General features: G+C 43.5%; 1 non-coding gene across 1 annotated transcript; it reads right to left on the minus strand.

Moving 5' to 3' along the window:
• Positions 1-243: 243 nt before the first annotated feature.
• LOC130344596 (U2 spliceosomal RNA) lies at positions 244-426 on the minus strand. The gene has a single exon (XR_008883497.1). It is a non-coding gene; the product is annotated as a U2 spliceosomal RNA (small nuclear RNA).
• Between the last annotated feature and the right edge of the window lie 18499 nt (positions 427-18925).

Below are 18925 nucleotides of genomic sequence, written 5' to 3' on the forward strand. Positions count from 1 at the left end.
CAATAAATAAATAAATAAATAAATAGATAAGTGGATGAGTGCAAACATACTGCACGGTCATCCGGCCGGATCTATATAAATATCCCTGATCCTAGCCAGAAGGCCGGGATACCAAGGGTGAGTGCCAAAGGTGAAGAGTTAATGGTGCAGTGCGTTCACTCAATGTTGAGTGCATCTAGTGAGTTTAGGCACCTCAGGGTCACCACTCCCTGAGGCACAAATGTACCTCGCTCTACTCCCCCCAACCTCATGCCCAGATCTGGAGGAAACAGAGCAAATCAGAGCAACCGTTGAGCTGGTTCTGTGGCACCAGCCCCGACAGCCCCGGTACCCCCGCTCCTCCATGCAGCCATCCATTCTTACCAGTGGACTACCTGATAAGAACAGATTCTACACATGATCTTAGCCAAAAGGCCGAGAAGCACCTGTGGAGAGGAGTGGTGCTGTTTAAAAAAAAAAAAAAAATTATAAGCAGTGCTTTTCGAATCCTGGAAACCCCTTTAATTTTATCTTTATTAGATTGCTGCATGGATGTCTCAAAAATGCTTTTTACCTCACATGCAAATTAGATAGTTGGTGCACAGGGAACATGCTGTAAATGTAAGAGCAATGGTAAGGACACCCAGACACCTTCCCTGTCCTGTGCATGCACAGTAACCTGAAAGAGGATTGCAGAGAAGATGGAATTACTGTGCATGTGTGAGATTTTACAGTAGCCACTGATGTCAGTGCTGAGGGACAGCCTGTTCTTCTATGGTAGGTGTAGTGTAAGAAGGAGAGGGAAGGGGCCCAAGTGACCATAGCGGATCTTCAACTTCTGCATCAACCCCCCAGTGCATCATGTACCTCATTTGCATATGAGGTAAAATAGGAATGAGGTTAAGGTATGATTATTTACACAGTAACCTCTTTTATAATGCAGTGCAAGCAGGGTGATATGTGCAGATATCCCTTTTTAAAATATCTTTAAGAAGCACTATGGGAATTTTTTTTTGTTTATAGTGAATTCTATTATTACAGATTTCTGTTGAGTTTATTTGTGTATGCCTTTTGCTTACCTTTTTTTTTTTTTTAATGATGTGCCAAACATGGGATAAGCTACATTTTGGTTTACAAATGCACAATGATGTGGGTTCTGTAATGCCGCCTACTTTTACTATGAATCCTCTGGCTGGGACGTTTCGCTCAAGGCTTCATCTGCCCTGGATGAAACCTTGAGCGAAACGTTGGGTGGTGGAGGCTCGCACGTCTACCTCTCTCCACTGTGGTAATGACATTGTGTTCTCTCAGTGTACTCCCACTTACATTTGAGATCCTCTTCTGGACGTTTGTGATTTGTATATTTCTTGCACTGTGTCATTTTGCTTTTGTCTAAAGTATAGCAATTACTATGATCTGTATATTCCTTGCACTGTGTCACTTTAGCCTTGTCTAAAGTATAGCAGCCAGTATGGTGTTTTGATGTACGTTGATTAAACTTACCTCAGCTATCAAGCTGGATGTTCAGTGTGTAGCCTCCTATTAGTCGGTTCCTCCAGCACAATACTATTACTGTGTATTTCTTTTACATGTTTTTAACCCCTTAATGACTGAGCCCTTTTTCACCTCAGGGACTGAGCCCTTTTTTGCAATTCTGACCACTGTCACTTTAAGCATTATTAACTTTGGGATGCTTTTACCGTTTATTCTGATTCCAAGACTATTTTTTTCGTGACACATTCTATTTTAACATATTGGTAAATTTTTGTCGTTACTTGCATCCTTTCTTGGGGAAAAATCCCCAAATTTCATGAAAATTTTGAAAATGTAGCATTTTTCTAATTTTGAAGCTCCCTTCTTATAAGGAAAAAGGAAATTCCAAATAAATTATATATTGATTCACTTATACAATATGTCTACTTTATGTTGCCATCATAAAGTTGACATGTTTTTACTTTTGGAAGACATCAGAGGGCTTCAAAGTTCAGCAACAATTTTCAAATTTTTCACGGAAATTTCAAAATCTGAATTTTTCAGGGACCAGTTCAGTTTTGAAGTGGATTTGGGGTGCTTTCATGTTATAAATACGCCATAAATTACCCCATTATAAAAACTGCACCCCTCAAAATATTCAAAATGACATTCAGAAAGTTTGCTAACCCTTTAGGTGTTTCACAGGAATAGCAGCAAAGTGAAGGAGAAAATTTAAAATCTTCATTTTTTACACTCGCATATTCTTGCAGAGCCATTTTTTAATTACTAAAAGGGGTAAAAGGAGAGAAATCCCCCCAAAATTTTTAACCCCATTTCTCTCGAGTAGAGGAAATACCTGATATGTGGATGTAAAGTGCTCCGTGGGTACACTAGAGGGCTCAGAAGGGAATGAGCGACAATGGGATTTTGTAGAGTGAATTTTGCTGAAATGGTTTTTGGGGGGCATGTAACATTTAGGAAGCCCCTATGGTGCCAGAACAGCAAAAAAATTCACATTTTTGCAAGGGGTAATAGGAGAAAATGCCTCCCAACATTTTAACCACATTTCTTCTGAGTATGGAATTACCCCATGTGTGGACGTCAAGTGCTCTGCTGGCGCACTACAATGCACAGAAGAGAAGGAGCCCCATTTGGCTTTTGGAAAGCAAATTTTGCTGAAATGATTTTTGGGGGGCATGTTGCATTTAGGAAGCCCCTATAGTGCCAGAACAGAAAAAAATAACACATGGCATACTATTTTGGAAACTACACCCCTTGAGGAACGTAACAAGAGGTACAGTGAGCCTTAACACCCCACAGGTGTTTGACGACTTTTCGTTAAGGTCGAATGTGTAAATGGAAAAAAAAAATGTAACTAAAATGCTGTTTTTCCCCCCAAATTTTAAATTTTTACAAGGGGTAATTGGATAAAATGCCCCTCAAAATTTGTAACTCCATTTCTTCTGAGTACGGTAATACCCCATATGTACACGTCAAGTGCTCTGCTGCCGAACTACAATGCTCAGAAGAGAAGGAGCACCATTGGGCTTTTGGAGAGAGAATTTGTTTGGAATGGAAGTCGAGGGCCATGAGCATTTACAAAGCCCCTATGGTGCCAAAACAGTGGACCCCCCCACTTGTGACCCCATTTTAGAAACTACACCCCTCACATAATTTAATAAGGGGTGCAGTGAGCATTTACACCCCACTGGCATCTGACAGATCTTTGGAAAAGTGGGCTGTGCAAATGAAAAATTTAATTTTTCATTTTCACGGACCACTGTTCCAAAAATCTGTCAGACACCTGTGGGGTGCAAATGCTCACTGTATCCCTTATTAAATTTCATGAAGGGTGTAGTTTCCAAAATGGGGTCAAATGTGGGAGGGGGCCCATTGTTCTGGCACTATGGGGGCTTTGTAAACACACATGGAATTTCGGACAAATTTTCTATCCAAAAGTCCAATGTCGCTCCTTCTCTTCTGAGCATTGTATTTTGCCCGCAGAGCACTTTATATCCACATATGGGGTACTTTCTTACTCAGAAGAAATTAGGTTACAAATTTTGAGGGGCTTTTTTTTCCTATTTTCCCTTGTGAAAATAAAAAATTTAGGGTAAAACCAGCACTTTAATAAAAAAATTTTTTTCATAGAAATGAGGTTAGAAATTTTGGGGGGCTTTTTTTCCTATTTTCCCTTGTGAAAATAAAAAATTTAGGGTAACACCAGCATTTTAATAAATTTTTTTTTTTCATTTTCCCATCCAACTTTAACGAAAATTTGTCAATCACCTGCGGGGTGTTAAGGCTTGCTATACCCCTTGTTATGTTCTGTGGGGGGTGTAGTTTCCAAAATGGGGTCACATGTGGGTATAAAATTTTTTTGCGTTTTTGTCAGAACCACTGTGAAATCAGCCACCCCTGTGCAAATCACCAATTTAGGCCTCAAATGTACATAGTGCGCTCTCACTCCTGAGCATTGTTTTGCGTCCACAGAGCACTTTATGCCCACATATGGGGTATTTCCGTACTCAGGAGAAATTGCGTTACCTCTTGTGAAAATAAAAAGTATGGGGCTACACCTACATGTTAGTGTAAATTTTTTTAATTTTTTACACTAACAGGCTGGTGTAGGGGTAAAAAGAGAAAAAGCCCCCAAAAATTTGTAACTCAATTGCTCCCGAATACTGAAATACCCCATATGTGGCCCTAAACTGTTTCCTTGAAATACGACAGGGCTCCGAAGTGAGAGAGCGCCATGCGCTTTTGAGGACTAAATTAGGGATTGCATAGGGGTGGACATAGGGGTATTCTATGCCAGTGATTCACAAACAGGGTGCCTCCAGCTGTTGCTAAACTCCAATCATGCCTGGACAGTCAGTGCTGATGGTAAGTGACCTTCGGCGCCGGTCACCGTCGGTTCCCCCGCTCTGTCCGGACTACACTGGGTGGGCAGAGCGGGAGAACCGAACGTTAACCCCCCCCCCCTCGCCCTCGATCTTCTATTGGTCATCGCTTCTCAATCCTATCCCTTCTTTCGATCCCCCATATTTGGCGGGTCACCGGAGACCCGTTTGACCGAGAATTGCCGCAGATAATTCAGACCGGCGATTTGCGGCGATCGCTGACATGGGGGGTCTCAAGAGCATGGGATGCATGCTGATAGATATAAGCAGTAATCCCTGTCCCTGACCGGCTAGCTGCGGGGATCGAAATTCCCACGTGTGTACCCATACACCCTCATTCCTTAAGGACTCTAAAACGAGGGCGTATGGATATGCCCTGCATCCTTAAGGGGTTAGATGTATGTCATTTGGAGCATATTTGTTTGGTAAAATTGATTTTTACAACATAAATTTGGGATCGTTATGCGCTTATTCTCTAGTGTTTCCTATTTGTATATGTTGGATATTAAAAGATGTGTTATACCTTTAATAAAATGTAGCATGTGATTGTTACCCAGGAGGTACCAGTGACCAGCTGACCCCCAGAGTGACCTGTGGGCTCTCTGCTTGTCTCCCCCATATAAATCCTGGGTGAAGCTAGTTTCTCTTCCTGCTGAGGTCCAGTAAAGTCGTGCCTAGTGTTTGTGTCCAGAGTTGTGGAGACCTCAAGTCAAGTCCTGCAGCCACAAGTCAAGTACAGGTAAGCTACAGTCATCGTCCTGTCAGTCACAAATCAGTCAAATCAAGTCATCTGTCTGCCCAGTGTGGCCCGCACTAAATTCTCCAGTCCAACTACAAGTCCCAGCAAACCTGCGAGGTCTCTGTGTCACTGGTCACCTCCTTGGGCCCTGGCTGTACTGCATAGACTGTAATAACTGTCTACCCTCAGTAAAGGTACCATAGTCCATAACTTGGCATCCGTATCTTCATTGCCCCCGTGCCTAGCCCAGGATCCAGCGGTATACCTTCGGGTGGTTAAGGATAAGCCACACCCTGGCATCACGAACACAAGGGGTTGATGCCATCTGCCCCTAGGGTAATTACATCTGCCCTGCACCTCACACCCTGCCTTACAACACATGAGTGTATACATATCATTTATTGTCTGGCTATTATTTTTTAAGTCATTGCGGAGTACACATGAAGCACAAATCTTTTTACCAAGGACTTGTGAATGGCTAAGGATGCAGGTGTCAATACATTATTTTTACATGCAAACAAACTAAAAAGAAACCCCAACCAAACAGAACACACCAGAATAATATGAAAATGTAATATCACTTTATTTATAGCAAAATTTCAATATATGTAAAGGCACTGTGAAAGTTAAATATAAGAAAAAAGCTCATACTGAGCTACAGACCAATACAGGATTGGGCTCTAAAAACATGCTCATCATCTGGCAAACATACGTCCTAAAGATGCCAAAGATGGTGGAAAATGCTCTCCTTCTTGGATGCCCTTTTGTGATATAACAATATGCTAGCTGGTACCAAATAGAAAACGGAATAAGAATGAATATATATATATATATATATATATATATATATATATATATATATTCAAACAGAAAGCAAAGATATAGATAATGCTTGATAAAGTATAAAACCTGTATGGACAAAAAATGTTAGAAAGATGCCCAGACAAAGGAGCAGGAGAGGGAAATCCCATTGATAAGATAGACGTGCTCCACTGAGATGCCACACGTTCCATTTTCCAATGGTAACTTCCTCAGGAGTGTTGTGGTAGGGCATGCAGTGTCTTTAGATACAATAAAAAGATAATTGGAATACCTGGCAGGTTAGAGTCGAAGAAGGAGGATGACATGGCAGCATCCAACAAATGAATGTATGTCACCTATTCACACTTGGGTGGATGTAATGCGTTTTTTAGTGAGGGCTCACAGCTCACTGGAAATCCATGCATCAGTAGTAATAAACGCCACCAACAACTTTTATACTTTTAAATAGCTTTAGTGAATATTTTGTATAAATTCACAATGTCTTTAGCAAAATGTTGCAAAAAGTTGACGATACAAAAATATCAAAAAATAATGATTCACCCAAAGTGCGCCTTCTACAGACACGCTAAACACTCTTCAAGCTGCAGGAGATTTTCACCCCATATCCGGGCTTCCTTTAGCTAGACAACCTTCCTCTCACGAAGGGGAGCAGACTGGAGCTTGCGTCAACACCTTATGACGTTTCGGAGACCACGCCTCCTTTTTCAAGTATCCCTAACGTGCTCACCATCCCCATATTAAATAAGTATGTTACTCTCACAAGAACTTATCTTAAGTAAAAATGAAACTAGGAACAGCATATAAAATGACTTCTCACAGGTACACTGCAAAATTACATGATTCATTCAGCCTGTCAGGGCTCAATGAATTCAACGTCTCAATCCAAAAAACTTCACTTTGCAACAATCTTTTCTTTACATCATTTTCCGTACTATCTTGTATTTCTTCAATTATCATCCACCTTAGTTCACTAATTCTGTGGTTTTGTTCAACAAAATCTCTAGCAACCCCCGTTTCACCATATTTATTCCTCTCCTCCATTGTTTTTTTCGCAAGTGCATTCCGGATTACAGAACGGTGTTCGGTAATCCGGTATTTTACACATCACATCTGCCACAAGGGCATTTGAGTAAATATATAACTTGTTTAGTTTCACAACTGTACCATCCTTTAATATAGAACTTAGTTCCATTTAATGGATGGACAATGTGGTCGCTTCTTAATGCTAGAACCATTGGAGCATGAAAGGCAAGGGAATGTACCTTTATTTTTAGCTTGTAAAAACATTTGTTTAGACATTTTCTTCTTTTTGACATCAGCCCTCACAAGACTATTTGCTAGTGATTTTCCTTTCTTGTATGTGAAACAGGGAATTTTGCCAAACATTTTGCCGAATTTCGTGTCTGCTTTGAGGAGACCCCAATATTTCTTTATAGTATTTTTAATCAATTTTTAGGAATTCCCTTGAATGTTTGGGGGGCATGAAAGCTATCCCTAGATAGTAAATTATTTCTGTCAGCTTCTTTTTTTTATAGAGAATGGACTGAAGCTTTGTCCCCTCCTTATAAATTTAAACATTCCAATTAATGGCTCCTCTGGAGATTTGTCTCTAACGTAAACTCAATTAAATCATGACATTGATTTAGTGTTTCAACATAACTATCCAGTTCGTTACGTGATCCCTCCCATAGCATAAACACGTCATCCACATATCTAACCCATGTGGAGACGTGTCTACTATATGGGAGAGAATGGACAAACAGTTCTTCAAATTTTGACATAAAAATTTTGGCGAAGGATGGGGGCCCTGGGACCCCATCGAAACACCTTGTAATTGTAGGAAAAAATCTTCCCCAAAACTAAAATAATTTTTTGTTAATATAATCTCCAGAAGATCCATTCAAAATCGGATTTTAGAATTGTCCAAGGAAGCATCCTTGCACAATTCCTCTTTGACAGCTATTATTCCCTCGTTGGTCGTGAAATTAGTATATAAGCTCTTGATATCAAGCGTACATAGCCAGGTGTTTTCATTAATCTCTAGATTCTCTATGCGATCCAAAAAATCATTTGTATCACATAGACAGTTCTCAAGTCTCCGTACAAGTTTTTGTAAAAAAAAACTATCCACATATACGACTAGAGGATAGAGTATGGAGTCCACTCCGGAGACAATAGGACATCCCAGGGTGGGCGCCATACTCTTATGGACCTTGGGCAGTAAGTACAATATGGGAGTAAGTGGAAAATTATTAATCAGTAATCAGTGCTCAATGTATGTTAGCATCTATAATGCCTGACGAAAATGTTTCATCCAACAGACTCTGTATCTCTTTCGTAAATGAAATAGTCGGATCTTCTCCCAATTTTCTATATACCTTCTCATCATTTAGTTATTTCTCTGCTTCACAAAGATACAATTGTTTATCCCATAAAACCGTTGTTCCGCATTTATCGGCTTTCTGTATTATAACCCTATCTTCTTTCACCAAATCTGTAAGGGCTCTTTTTTCTGGTATTGTTAATTGGAAGGAGATCTGACACCACACTTATCCCATTTTTCGCATACTTCAGTAACCACCGCTTTTTGAAAGCTATCTAACAACTGACAATTCACACTAGGATCGAATTGACTGTGTTTTTTCAATGAATATGGAAGTTCATTAAACATATCCACATTTCTATTCCCTCCCGCTCTATTTACTAAAAAAAAAAAACATTTTTAATCTTAACCTTTTAAGGACGCAGGTCCCGGTGTTTAAAACGGGGTCACGCCGGGTCAGTCCCGGCTGTTATTCATAGCCAGGACCCTGGGCTAATAACGCGCGCTATTAACCCTTTAGACGCGGCAATAAAAGTTGAACGCTGCATCAAAAATGAAAGTAAACGCTTCCCGGCAGCTCAGTCGGGCTAATCGGGACTATCGCGATAAAATTGCGATGTCTCGATCAGCTAGGACGTGAGCGGATCGGTGTTTGATTGCTCCAAGCCTGAGCTACAGGCTTGAGCAATCAAGCCCCTATTACGCTGATCCATGCAAAGCCATGGCTTTGCAGGGATCAGGGTAAAAGATCAGTGTGTGCAGTGTTATAGCCCCCTATGGGAGCCATAACACTGCAAAATAAAAGTGAAAAAAAAAGTTAAAGTCATTTAACCCCTTCCCTTGTTTGAATCACCCCCCTTTTCCTTAAAAAATAAAATGTGTAAATAAAAATAAAAATAAACATATGTGGTATCGCCGGGTGTGTAAATGTCCGGACTATAAAAATATATAGTTAATTAAACCGCACGGTCAATGACGTACGCGCAAAAAACATAGGATACTTGAGACTGGCGTACGAATTTTCGCATATGCAAAAATTTGCATAAGCTAATTTCCGCATATGCAAATTCTTTGTATATACTAATTTTTGCATGTGCAAATTTTTGCATATGCAAATTTTCGCATATGCAAATATTACGAATATGCAAATTTAGCGAATATGTGATGAATATTCATCCATATATTCGTGAAATATTGCAAATTTGAATATTGCCCATGCCGCTGAACACTAGATATGGAGTGAAAATCTCCTTCAGCTTGAAGAGTGTCTAGCGCGTCCGTAGAAGGTGCACTTTGGGTGAATCATTATTTTTGGATATTTTTGTATTGTCAACTTTTTGCAACATTTTGCTAAAGACATTGGGGGAGATTTATCAAAACCTGTGCAGAGGAAAATTTGCCCAGTTGCCCATAGCAACCAATAAGATAGCTTTTTTCATTTTTCACAGGCCTTCATAAAAATGAAAGCAGCAAGCTGATTGGTTGCTATGGGCAACTGGGCAAGTTTTCCTCTTCACAGCTTTTGATAAATCTCCCTCATTGTGAATTTAGACAAAATATTCACTAAAGCAATTTAAAAGTATAAAAGTTGTTGGTGGCGTTTATGACATGGCAGCATCTGCAGTCAAATATAATGTGGGCTTGGAGTAAATGTTGGCACAGGCATGAATGTCATATTGACGTGGGTAATGATAAAGTCAAATAGACAGCACATGTGTGGTGAAAAATATATATATATTTTTTTTACTATGACAGTGTAGGTGCCTATACAGTATTTGTAATTTTGATATAAATAAAGTTATAGAATATTTTCATACCATTCAGGTGTGCACTATTTGGTTGGTGCTTCTCTTTAGTTTGTTTTCTTACATCGTACTGTGACACAATCAATCGCAGCCCTTACAGCTCATTTTCTATGGTTGAGACCTCATCTTCTTGCCTATTGTTTAAACTCTTTTGGAACATTTGTGTGGCCTATGCGTAAGGGCCCCTGTGTTGGGCACAATAGGCAGCTCCCTTTATCATTATTAGGTTTGATCATAACAATAATTTTCATCAAGACAAACCCTGAAACTATTTGCTTACAGCAACCAATCACAGCTTAGCTCTGGGGCTATACACTTTCCATATTTAACCCCTTGTCTTTGCATTGAGATGCTATTCACTTAATCTCCGAGTGGTTGTATGTAATGGCCACCTATATCACAATGACACTGGCCACAAGAGTTCATGCATTGCTCCAAAATAGTGTATTGGTAAAGTGTCAGGCAAAGATTAAGGAAAAGGTTTTTGCCACCATAATGTGGAAGGTTTGTCGCCAATAAGCTCTATAATGAAATGAACATTATAACAGTGTAAAACAGGGCAGGCAGTGTTTCTACTTGGATAAAACTTTTCTCTTGTTGTAAATCTCCATGCACTCTGTTCCCATTCCCATTAATATTCTTAGTTTTTTTGTTAATAAAAATAGATATCAATCTTTGTAATTATAACATAGTTTATTTCCAGTGGGGATATAGAGGTCCAACCCCCTAAGAATAGAATAATACTTTCTGAAAATGTCATTTAGAGGAAATTAATCACTGACATTAAACCACATCCCATAAGACCGGCATCTTATTTTATAATGTCCAATTATATGAGTTTAAAGTGGAACGTTTCCTTTGGGATTTAAATCCCCATAATCCTGTGTATATCCCTAATGCAAATATATGTAAGAATCTGTAATTTGTTGTATTTATTTTCCTTTTGAATTTTTGCAGTTTCTACATACTGTATGTCTGAAAAGAATAATTGTTTCTTTACTACAACTTTATCAAGTTTGTTTGGTAATTAAGAAGGTTTTGGATGAAAGTGGAAAGAACAAAAACATAAATAAGGACAAAACTTAATTTCCACAGAAGTTTTATACACATCAAAGATAATCCAGAGCATTTCTCCTACATGTAAAGGTATATTAGGGGAAATGAAATTTTAAAGGGGTTGTGGTGGATTGGAAAAACATGGCTGCTTTCTACCAAAAAAAAAAAAAGGACCACGGGTTATGTCTGGTACGGTAGCTCAACTCTGTTCACTTCAATGGAGCCGAGCTGCAGTATCACACACAATCCAGGGGGGGGGGGGGTGCTGAGTGGGGAAGAAAGCAACTAGACTTGTCTAGCCCTGATTAATGGGATACTCCGGAGAAAATAAAATGTTTTCAATTCAACGGGCACAACATTTTTTTTTTAAATTACTTTTATTTAAAAATCCTAAGCCTTCCAGTATTTATCAGCTGCTGTATGCCCCAGAGGAAGTTGTGAAGTTCTTTACAGTCTGATCATAGTGCTCTCTGCTGACACCTCTGTCCGTGTCAGGAACTGTCCAGAGCAGGAGAGGTTTGCTATGGGGATTTACTTCTACTCTGGACAGTTCCAGACAAAGACAGAGGTGTCAGCAGAGAGTACTGTGGTCAGAACTACACAACTTCCTCTGTAGTATACAGCAGATGATAAGTACTGTAAGGCTTAAGATTTTTTTAATAGACGTAATTTACAACTTTCTGGATGTCAACCAAAGAAATCCCCACAATCGGCTCTCCATTAAGACTTTTCTTTTTATTAGGTATGCATTAAAACACAGTTCCAATACATTAAGAACTCCTCCGCTCACACCAAGTGCCTCATCCCGTTCACCCCAACGCATTTTGTGTGCATGTGCACTTTGTCATGGATTATTTCTGGCTCCAGTTGATTTTACAAAAATTCCCCCTCCGGAGTACCCCTTTAACCCCTTGAGGACTTAGTAATTTTTCATTTTTGCACTTTAGTTTTTCCCACCTTGCCTTCTAAGAACCATCACACTTTAAATTTTCCACCAACAGACTCATATGAGAGCTTGTTTTTTTGTGTCACCAAATGTATTTTGCAATGACATCGCTCATTTTACCACCAAATCTAAGGTAACAAAAAATTATTGTAGGGCAAAATGGAAAAAACAAACAAAAAACTAAACATATTGCAACTTTTGGGGCTTCCATTTTCATGCACTTTTTTTTGTAAAAATGACACATTGGCTCTGATGTACTACTGTAAAGCCGACATGTTTTGTCGGGTTGTGCACCAGAAATTCTGTCTGCGTCAGAATTCGCGCCATAATTCTGTCTCATTGCACCAGAATTCTGTCTGTCTGTGCCAGAAATGAAAAACCCGACCAATTCTCCATTTTACTGAAGAATACTCGAAAAAAGGGGCGTATCTGTCAGGAAAAAGGGGCGTGGTTTCATAAAATGGGCCTGTTCCCGACATTTTAACAAAAACCCAACATCTTTACTAAGGTTTCCACCAGAAAATGTGGTGGATTTGAGCTGAGGAAAACCTGACAGATCAGAGCATGTGTTAAAAAAAAAAAAAAAAAATGGAGGGAAAGCTTAGTAAATACTGTGGAAAAAAAATTTGTAGAGAATTAAAACCCACAAACGAACCTAAACACAATTCTTAACAAATCAGGGCAAGAAAAAAAAAATGGATAAACTGTTTATCCAGGCCCCTTTAGCCTTCCTCAGGATATGAAGAACTCTGGTTGAGGGCACTATGCATAAAATCAAATATGTGCCCATAAGCATGTGTTACTGTTATTTTTCTATCTTTCTTTTTTACTCTATCCTGTTCTTTTTTGTTACTATCAAAATGAATGAAAAAAAAGTAATTTTGTGTTGGTATTTTTTTTATATAGAGAAGGGATCCAGGGGAAATCCCATAAGAAGGTTTGACACTCAGCGGTGCCCCTCGAGATCAGTAAGTAGACTTATAGCATCTTGTGAAATTTCCTTGTTTATTGGCTGCTGGTTGGAGGTACAGTTAATAATTTTTCTCAGCAATTCTAATTTTTTGATACCATGGTTGTCACGATGCCGGCTGGCAGGTAGTGGATCCTCTGTGCCAGAGAGGGATTGGCGTGGACCGTGCTAGTGGACCGGTTCTAAGCCACTACTGGTTTTCACCAGAGCCCGCCGCAAAGCGGGATGGTCTTGCTGCGGCGGTAGTGACCAGGTCGTATCCACTAGCAACGGCTCACCTCTCTGGCTGCTGAAGATAGGCGCGGTACAAGGGAGTAGGCAAAAGCAAGGTCGGACGTAGCAGAAGGTCGGGGCAGGCAGCAAGGATCGTAGTCAGGGGCAACGGCAGAAGGTCTGGAAACACAGGCAAGGAACACACAAGGAACGCTTTCACTGGCACTAAGGCAACAAGATCCGGCAAGGGAGTGCAGGGGAAGTGAGGTGATATAGGGAAGTGCACAGGTGAACACACTGATTGGAACCACTGCGCCAATCAGCGGCGCAGTGGCCCTTTAAATCGCAGAGACCCGGCGCGCGCGCGCCCTAGGGAGCGGGGCCGCGCGCGCCGGGACAGAACAGACGGAGAGCGAGTCAGGTAGGGGAGCCGGGGTGCGCATCGCGAGCGGGCGCTACCCGCATCGCGAATCGCACCCCGGCTGGCAGCGGAATCGCAGCGCCCCGGGTCAGAGGACGTGACCGGAGCGCTGCCGCGGGGAGAGTGAAGCGAGCGCTCCGGGGAGGAGCGGGGACCCGGAGCGCTCGGCGTAACAGTACCCCCCCCCTTGGGTCTCCCCCTCTTCTTAGAGCCTGAGAACCTGAGGAGCAGACTTTTGTCTAGGATGTTGTCCTCAGGTTCCCAGGATCTCTCTTCAGGACCACAACCCTCCCAGTCCACTAAAAAAAAATTTTTCCCTCTGACCTTTTTGGCAGCTAAAATTTCTTTGACCGAGAAGATGTCCGAGGAGCCGGAAACAGGAGTGGGAGGAACAGATTTGGGAGAAAAACGGTTGAGGATGAGTGGTTTGAGAAGAGAGACGTGAAAGGCATTAGGGATACGAAGAGAGGGAGGAAGAAGAAGTTTATAAGAGACAGGATTAATTTGACACAAAATTTTGAAAGGACCAAGATAGCGTGGTCCCAACTTGTAGCTAGGGACACGGAAGCGGACATATTTAGCGGAGAGCCATACCTTGTCTCCAGGGGAAAAAACGGGGGGAGCTCTTCTTTTCTTATCCGCGAACTTCTTCATGCGTGATGAAGCCTGTAAGAGAGAATTTTGGGTCTCTCTCCATATGATGGAAAGGTCACGAGAAATTTCATCCACAGCGGGCAGACCAGAGGGCAAGGGAGTAGGGAGGGGGGGAAGAGGGTGACGGCCGTACACCACGAAAAATGGGGATTTGGAGGAAGACTCAGAGACCCTGAAGTTATACGAGAATTCGGCCCATGGGAGGAGATCTGCCCAGTCATCCTGGCGGGAGGAAACAAAATGTCGCAAATAATCACCCAAGATCTGGTTAATCCTTTCTACTTGTCCATTGGACTGGGGATGATATGCAGAAGAAAAATTTAATTTAATCTTGAGTTGTTTACAGAGAGCCCTCCAGAATTTAGACACGAATTGGACGCCTCTATCCGAGACAATCTGCGTAGGCAACCCGTGAAGACGAAAAATGTGTACAAAAAATTGTTTAGCCAACTGAGGCGCAGAAGGAAGACCAGGAAGAGGGATGAAATGTGCCATTTTGGAGAATCGATCAACGACCACCCAAATAACAGTGTTGCCACGGGAAGGGGGTAAATCAGTAATAAAATCCATACCAATCAGAGACCAAGGCTGTTCGGGGACAGGCAGAGGATGAAGAAAACCAGCGGGCTTCTGGCGAGGAGTCTTATCCCGGGCACAGATAGTGCAGGCTCGCACAAAGTCCACAACATCCGTCTCCAGAGTCGGCCACCAATAGAAGCGGGAGATGAGTTGCACAGATTTCTTGATACCCGCATGACCTGCGAGATGGGAGGAGTGACCCCATTTGAGGATTCCGAGGCGTTGGCGAGGAGAAACAAAGGTCTTTCCTGGAGGAGTCTGCCTGATGGAGGCAGGAGAAGTGGAGATCAGGCAGTCAGGTGGAATGATGTGTTGCGGAGAGAGTTCAACTTCTGAGGCATCCGAGGAACGAGAGAGAGCATCGGCCCTAATGTTCTTATCGGCAGGACGAAAGTGAATCTCAAAATTAAATCGGGCAAAGAACAGAGACCACCGGGCCTGGCGAGGATTCAGCCGTTGGGCAGACTGGAGGTAGGAGAGGTTCTTGTGGTCGGTGTAGATAATAACAGGAGAACTTGATCCCTCCAGCAGATGCCTCCATTCCTCAAGTGCTAATTTAATGGCTAGAAGCTCTCGATCCCCGATGGAGTAGTTCCTCTCCGCTGGAGAGAAGGTCCTAGAGAAAAAACCACAAGTGACAGCATGCCCGGAAGAATTTTTTTGTAGAAGAACAGCTCCAGCTCCCACTGAGGAGGCATCAACCTCCAATAGGAAGGGTTTGGAAGGGTCAGGTCTGGAGAGGACGGGAGCCGAAGAAAAGGCAGACTTGAGTCGTTTAAAGGCGTCTTCTGCTTGAGGGGGCCAGGACTTGGGATCAGCATTTTTTTTGGTTAAAGCCACGATAGGAGCCACAATGGTAGAAAAATGTGGAATAAATTGCCTGTAATAATTGGCGAACCCCAAAAAGCGTTGGATAGCACGGAGTCCGGAGGGGCGTGGCCAATCTAAGACGGCAGAGAGTTTGTCTGGATCCATCTGTAGTCCCTGGCCAGAGACCAAATATCCTAGAAAAGGAAGAGATTGGCATTCAAACAGACATTTCTCAATTTTGGCATAGAGTTGGTTGTCACGAAGTCTCTGAAGAACCATACGGACATGCTGGCGGTGTTCTTCTAGATTGGCAGAAAAAATTAGGATATCATCCAGATATACAACAACACAGGAGTATAACAGATCACGAAAAATTTCATTGACAAAGTCTTGGAAGACGGCAGGGGCGTTGCACAGTCCAAAGGGCATGACCAGATACTCAAAGTGTCCATCTCTGGTGTTAAATGCCGTTTTCCACTCGTCCCCCTCTCTGATGCGGATGAGGTTATAGGCGCCTCTTAAGTCCAATTTAGTGAAGATGTGGGCACCTTGGAGGCGATCAAAGAGTTCAGAGATGAGGGGTAAGGGGTAGCGGTTCTTAACCGTGATTTTATTAAGACCGCGGTAGTCAATGCATGGACGTAGGGAGCCATCTTTTTTGGACACAAAGAAAAATCCGGCTCCGGCAGGAGAGGAGGATTTACGGATAAAGCCCTTTTTTAGATTCTCCTGGACGTATTCGGACATGGCAAGAGTCTCTGGGGCAGAGAGAGGATAAATTCTGCCCCGGGGTGGAGTAGTGCCCGGGAGGAGGTCGATAGGGCAATCATAAGGCCTGTGAGGAGGTAGAGTCTCAGCTTGTTTTTTGCAGAAAACATCCGCGAAGTCCATATAGGCCTTAGGGAGACCGGTTACTGGAGGAACCACAGAGTTACGGCAAGGGTTACTGGGAACCGGTTTTAGACAGTTCTTGGAACAAGAGGACCCCCAACTCTTGATCTCCCCAGTGGACCAATCCAGGGTAGGGGAATGAAGTTGAAGCCAGGGAAGTCCAAGGAGAATTTCCGAGGTGCAATTGGGGAGGACCAAAAGTTCAATCCTCTCATGATGAGATCCGATGCTCATAAGAAGGGGCTCCGTGCGGAAACGTATGGTACAGTCCAATCTTTCATTATTTACACAATTGATGTAGAGGGGTCTGGCGAGACTGGTCACCGGGATGTTGAACCTGTTGACGAGAGAGGCCAAAATAAAATTTCCTGCAGATCCAGAGTCCAAGAAGGCCACTGTAGAGAAGGAGAAGGCAGAGGCAGACATCCGCACAGGCACAGTAAGACGTGGAGAAGCAGAGTAGACATCAAGGACTGTCTCATCTTTGTGCGGAGTCAGCGTACGTCTTTCCAGGCGGGGAGGACGGATAGGACAATCTCTCAGGAAGTGTTCGGTACTAGCACAGTACAGGCAGAGGTTCTCCATACGGCGTCGTGTCCTCTCTTGAGGTGTCAGGCGAGACCGGTCGACCTGCATAGCCTCCACGGCGGGAGGCACAGGAACAGATTGCAGGGGACCAGAGGAGAGAGGAGCCGAGGAGAAGAAACGCCTCGTGCGAACAGAGTCCATATCTTGGCGGAGTTCCTGACGCCTTTCGGAAAAACGCATGTCAATGCGAGTGGCTAGGTGAATAAGTTCATGTAGATTAGCAGGAATTTCTCGTGCGGCCAGAACATCTTTAATGTTGCTGGATAGGCCTTTTTTGAAGGTCGCGCAGAGGGCCTCATTATTCCAGGACAATTCTGAAGCAAGAGTACGGAATTGTACGGCATACTCGCCAACGGAAGAATTACCCTGGACCAGGTTCAACAGGGCAGTCTCAGCAGAAGAGGCTCGGGCAGGTTCCTCAAAGACACTTCGGATTTCCGAGAAGAAGGAGTGTACAGAGGCAGTGACGGGGTCATTGCGGTCCCAGAGCGGTGTGGCCCATGACAGGGCTTTTCCGGACAGAAGGCTGACTACGAAAGCCACCTTAGACCTTTCAGTGGGAAACAGGTCCGACATCATCTCCAGATGCAGGGAACATTGGGAAAGAAAGCCACGGCAAAACTTAGAGTCCCCATCAAATTTATCCGGCAAGGATAAGCGTATCCCAGGAGCGGCCACTCGCTGCGGAGGAGGTGCAGGAGCTGGCGGAGGAGATGACTGCTGAAGCTGTGGTAGTAACTGTTGTAGCATAACGGTCAGTTGAGACAGCTGTTGGCCTTGTTGCGCTATCTGTTGTGACTGCTGGGCGACCACCGTGGTGAGGTCAGCGACAACTGGCAGAGGAACTTCAGCGGGATCCATGGCCGGATCTACTGTCACAATGCCGGCTGGCAGGTAGTGGATCCTCTGTGCCAGAGAGGGATTGGCGTGGACCGTGCTAGTGGACCGGTTCTAAGCCACTACTGGTTTTCACCAGAGCCCGCCGCAAAGCGGGATGGTCTTGCTGCGGCGGTAGTGACCAGGTCGTATCCACTAGCAACGGCTCACCTCTCTGGCTGCTGAAGATAGGCGCGGTACAAGGGAGTAGGCAAAAGCAAGGTCGGACGTAGCAGAAGGTCGGGGCAGGCAGCAAGGATCGTAGTCAGGGGCAACGGCAGAAGGTCTGGAAACACAGGCAAGGAACACACAAGGAACGCTTTCACTGGCACTAAGGCAACAAGATCCGGCAAGGGAGTGCAGGGGAAGTGAGGTGATATAGGGAAGTGCACAGGTGAACACACTGATTGGAACCACTGCGCCAATCAGCGGCGCAGTGGCCCTTTAAATCGCAGAGACCCGGCGCGCGCGCGCCCTAGGGAGCGGGGCCGCGCGCGCCGGGACAGAACAGACGGAGAGCGAGTCAGGTAGGGGAGCCGGGGTGCGCATCGCGAGCGGGCGCTACCCGCATCGCGAATCGCACCCCGGCTGGCAGCGGAATCGCAGCGCCCCGGGTCAGAGGACGTGACCGGAGCGCTGCCGCGGGGAGAGTGAAGCGAGCGCTCCGGGGAGGAGCGGGGACCCGGAGCGCTCGGCGTAACAATGGTGATCAAGATTCTGTCAATTAATGTGCGTGGGTTAAATTCACCATTTCGGAGATCCCTGATGTTCAGAGAATTTAGAACCCAGGGTGCGGATATTTGCTGCATTCAAGAGTCCCATCTGAACTGCACAGATCTCTTTAAATTGGACAGTAAAGATTTTCCATATATCATAT

This window comes from Hyla sarda, chromosome 1, assembly GCF_029499605.1.
Source record: "Hyla sarda isolate aHylSar1 chromosome 1, aHylSar1.hap1, whole genome shotgun sequence".
Taxonomy (NCBI): domain Eukaryota; kingdom Metazoa; phylum Chordata; class Amphibia; order Anura; family Hylidae; genus Hyla; species Hyla sarda.